We start from the raw sequence: 5,000 nt of genomic DNA on the forward strand, positions 1-5,000 counted from the left end.
GGGGCTCGGGGTGAAAATCCTGCCCGGGAAGAGGCGCACAGCCTCGGGCAGGGCTTCCAGGGCGCCCCCCTACCTCCCTGGAGCTCCAGGGAGTACCAGGAGCAAATCCAAATAGAAAAAAAAAGTTAAAGTCCAACCGCCACCAGGGCTCGGTGTGAAAATCCTGCCGGGAAGAGGCGCACAGCCTCGGGCAAGGCGCCCCCCTACCATCCCTGGAGCTCCAGGGAGTACCAGGAGCAAATCCAAATAGAAAAAAAAAAAGTTAAAGTCCAACCGCCACCAGGGGCTCGGGGTGAAAATCCTGCCCGGGAAGAGGCGCACAGCCTCGGGCAGGGCTTCCAGGCGCCCCCCTACCTCCCTGGAGCTCCAGGGAGTACCAGGAGCAAATCCAAATAGAAAAAAAAAAAGTTAAAGTCCAACCGCCACCAGGGGCTCGGGGTGAAAATCCTGCCCGGGAAGAGGCGCACAGCCTCGGGCAGGGCTTCCAGGGCGCCCCCCTACCTCCCTGGAGCTCCAGGGAGTACCAGGAGCAGAAAGAAATATTTTGTTTAAAAAAATGACAAAGTGCTGCGGCACTTAGGCTGTGGGGCGAAAACAGGCGGAGTACCAGGAGCACAAAGTTTAAGTTGGAGTACCAGGGGCACCAAAGTTTGAGTTGGTATACCAGGAGCAGGAAGTTTGGGCGGATGGTAGTCTGCTTGTATCCGGGGATGGGTGCTTAAGAGTGGGTCTGCAGGTTCGGCTGGTGCTGGGGTTCCTGGATGGTGGAGGTTAGGGGCCGGAGATAGGGGCAGCTAACAGGTGTGTGGGTGGCCGAGGCAGGGGCTCCAAATTGGGGTAAAAGTGAGGTGGAGGGCCCCCTGGAGGTAGGGGGCCGATAGCAGGTGTGTGTGGCCGAAGCAGGGGCTCTAAATTGGGTAAAAGGGAGGTGGAGAGCCGCCTGGAGGTAGGGGGCGGAAAGCAGGTGTGTGTGGCCGAAGAAGGGGCTTTAAATCGGGTAAAAGGGAGGTGGAGAGCCGCCTGGAGATAGGGGGCCCGCTCCCAGGTGTGTGTGGCCGAAGCAGGGGCTTTAAATCGGGTAAAAGGGAGGTGGAGAGCCGCCTGGAGATAGGGGCCCGCTCCCAGGTGTGTGTGGCCGAGCAGGGGCTTTAAATCGGGTAAAAGGGAGGTGGAGAGCCGCCTGGAGATAGGGGCCCGCTCCCAGGTGTGTGTGGCCGAAGCAGGTGCTCTAAATTGGGTTAAAAGTGAAGTGGAGAGCCGCCCGGAGATAGGGGGCCTCTCCCAGGTGTGTGTGGCCGAAGCAGGTGCTCTAAATTGGGTTAAAAGTGAAGTGGAGAGCCGCCCGGAGATAGGGGCCCGCTCCCAGGTGTGTGTGGCCGAAGCAGGGGCTCTAAATTGGGTTAAAAGTGAAGTGGAGAGCGCCTGGAGATAGGGGCCCGCTCCCAGGTGTGTGTGCCGAAGCAGGGGCTTTAAATCGGGTAAAAGGGAGGTGGAGAGCCGCCTGGAGATAGGGGCCCGCTCCCAGGTGTGTGTGGCCGAAGCAGGGGCTTTAAATCGGGTAAAAGGGAGGTGGAGAGCCGCCTGGAGATAGGGGCCCGCTCCCAGGTGTGTGTGGCCAAAGCAGGGGCTCTAAATTGGGTTAAAAGTGAAGTGGAGAGCCGCCTGGAGATAGGGCCCGCTCCCAGGTGTGTGTGGCCGAAGCAGGGGCTCTAAATTGGGTTAAAAGTGAAGTGGAGAGCCGCCTGGAGATAGGGGCCCGCTCCCAGGTGTGTGTGGCCGAAGCAGGTGCTCTAAATTGGGTAAAAGGGAGGTGGAGAGCCGCCTGAGATAGGGGCCCGCTCCCAGGTGTGTGTGGCCGAAGCAGGGGCTCTAAATTGGGTTAAAAGTGAAGTGGAGAGCCGCCAGGAGATAGGGGGCTTCTCCCAGGTGTGTGTGGCCGAAGCAGGTGCTCTAAATTGGGTTAAAAGTGAAGTGGAGAGCCGCCTGGAGATAGGGGCCCGCTCCCAGGTGTGTGTGGCCGAAGCAGGGGCTCTAAATTGGGTTAAAAGTGAAGTGGAGAGCCGCCTGGAGATAGGGGCCCGCTCCCAGGTGTGTGTGGCCGAAGCAGGGGCTCTAAATTGGTTTAAAAGTGAAGTGGAGAGCCGCCTGGAGATAGGGGCCCGCTCCCAGGTGTGTGTGCCGAAGCAGGGGCTCTAAATTGGGTAAAAGGGAGGTGGAGAGCCGCCTGGAGATAGAGGGCCGCTCCCCGGTGTGTGTGGCCGAAGCAGGTGCTCTAACTTGGGTTAAAAGTGAAGTGGAGGGCCCCCTGGAGGTAGGGGGCCGATAGCAGGTGTGTGTGGCCGAAGAAGGGGCTCTAAATCGGGTAAAAGGGAGGTGGAGAGCCGCCGGAGATAGGGGGCCTCTCCCAGGTGTGTGTGCCGAAGCAGGGGCTCCAAATCCGGTAAAAGGGAGGTGGAGAGCCGACTGGAGATAGGGGCGGATAGCAGGTGTGTGTGGCCGAAGAAGGGGCTCTAAATCGGGTAAAAGGGAGGTGGAGAGCCGCCTGGAGATAGGGGCCCGCTCCCAGGTGTGTGTGGCCGAAGCAGGGGCTCTAAATTGGGTAAAAGGGAGGTGGAGAGCGACCTGGAGATAGGGGGCCTCTCCCAGGTGTGTGTGGCCGAAGCAGGGGCTCTAATTGGGTTAAAAGTGAGGTGGAGGGCCCCCTGGAGGTAGGGGGCCGATAGCAGGTGTGTGTGGCCGAAGAAGGGGCTCTAAATCGGGTAAAAGGGAGGTGGAGAGCCGCCCGGAGATAGGGGGCCTCTCCCAGGTGTGTGTGGCCGAAGCAGGGGCTCCAAATCCGGTAAAAAGGGAGGTGGAGAGCCGACTGGAGATAGGGGGCGGATAGCAGGTGTGTGTGGCCGAAGAAGGGGCTCTAAATCGGGTAAAAGGGAGGTGGAGAGCCGCCTGGAGATAGGGGCCCGCTCCCAGGTGTGTGTGGCCGAAGCAGGGGCTCTAAATTGGGTAAAAGGGAGGTGGAGAGCCGACTGGAGATAGGGGGCCTCTCCCAGGTGTGTGTGGCCTAAGCAGGGGCTCTAAATTGGGTTAAAAGTGAGGTGGAGGGCCCCTGGAGGTAGGGGGCCGATAGCAGGTGTGTGTGGCCGAAGAAGGGGCTCTAAATCGGGTAAAAGGGAGGTGGAGAGCCGCCTGGAGATAGGGGGCCGCTCCCGGGTCTCTGGGTCCGAAAAAGGGGTTGAAATTCGGGTAGAGTTGGGCCCCGCTCCTCGGCCTCTCTGGTGTTTGGGTTAAGTCCCCAGGACCAGAGAGGGGGAACAGCGGGGGCAGTGGCCCCGCTTCTCGGCCTCTCTGGTGTTTGGGCGAGTGACACGGTAAGGGGTGGTTTTGCAAACAGGCTAAGTCCCCAAGACCAGAGAGGGGGAACCACGCGGGCAGTGGCCCCGCTTCTCGGCCTCTCTGGTGTTTGGGCGAGTGACACGGTAAGGGGTGGTTTTGCAAACAGGCTAAGTCCCCAAGACCAGAGAGGGGGAACCACGCGGGCAGTGGCCCCGCTTCTCGGCCTCTCTGGTGTTTTGGGCGAGTGACACGGTAAGGGGTGGTTTTGCAAACAGGCTAAGTCCCCAAGACCAGAGAGGGGGAACCACGCGGGCAGTGGCCCCGCTTCTCGGCCTCTCTGGTGTTTGGGCGAGTGACACGGTAAGGGGTGGTTTTGCAAACAGGCTAAGTCCCCAAGACCAGAGAGGGGGAACCACGCGGGCAGTGGCCCCGCTTCTCGGCCTCTCTGGTGTTTGGGCGAGTGACACGGTAAGGGGTGGTTTTGCAAACAGGCAAAGTCCCCAAGACCAGAGAGGGGGAACAGCGGGGGCAGTGGCCCCGCTTCTCGGCCTCTCTGGTGTTTGGGCGAGTGACACGGTAAGGGGTGGTTTTGCAAACAGGCAAAGTCCCCAAGACCAGAGAGGGGGAACAGCGGGGGCAGTGGCCCCGCTTCTCGGCCTCTCTGGTGTTTGGGCGAGTGACACGGTAAGGGGTGGTTTTGCAAACAGGCAAAGTCCCAAGACCAGAGAGGGGGAACAGCGGGGGCAGTGGCCCCGCTTCTCGGCCTCTCTGGTGTTTGGGCGAGTGACACGGTAAGGGGTGGTTTTGCAAACAGGCTAAGTCCCCAAGACCAGAGAGGGGGAACCACGCGGGCAGTGGCCCCGCTTCTCGGCCTCTCTGGTGTTTGGGCGAGTGACACGGTAAGGGGTGGTTTTGCAAACAGGCAAAGTCCCCAAGACCAGAGAGGGGGAACAGCGGGGGCAGTGGCCCCGCTTCTCGGCCTCTCTGGTGTTTGGGCGAGTGACACGGTAAGGGGTGGTTTTGCAAAACAGGCAAAGTCCCCAAGACCAGAGAGGGGGAACAGCGGGGGCAGTGGCCCCGCTTCTCGGCCTCTCTGGTGTTTGGGCGAGTGACACGGTAAGGGGTGGTTTTGCAAACAGGCAAAGTCCCCAAGACCAGAGAGGGGGAACAGCGGGGGCAGTGGCCCCGCTTCTCGGCCTCTCTGGTGTTTGGGCGAGTGACACGGTAAGGGGTGGTTTTGCAAACAGGCAAAGTCCCCAAGACCAGAGAGGGGGAACAGCGGGGGCAGTGGCCCCGCTTCTCGGCCTCTCTGGTGTTTGGGCGAGTGACACGGTAAGGGGTGGTTTTGCAAACAGGCTAAGTCCCCCAAGACCAGAGAGGGGGAACCACGCGGGCAGTGGCCCCGCTTCTCGGCCTCTCTGGTGTTTGGCGAGTGACACGGTAAGGGGGTGGTTTTGCAAACAGGCAAAGTCCCCAAGACCAGAGAGGGGGAACAGCGGGGGCAGTGGCCCCGCTTCTCGGCCTCTCTGGTGTTTGGGCGAGTGACACGGTAAGGGGTGGTTTTGCAAACAGGCAAAGTCCCCAAGACCAGAGAGGGGGAACAGCGGGGGCAGTGGCCCCGCTTCTCGGCCTCTCTGGTGTTTGGGCGAGTGACACGGTAAGGGGTGGTT

This window comes from Centroberyx gerrardi, unplaced genomic scaffold, assembly GCF_048128805.1.
Source record: "Centroberyx gerrardi isolate f3 unplaced genomic scaffold, fCenGer3.hap1.cur.20231027 Scaffold_75, whole genome shotgun sequence".
Taxonomy (NCBI): Eukaryota; Metazoa; Chordata; class Actinopteri; order Beryciformes; family Berycidae; genus Centroberyx; species Centroberyx gerrardi.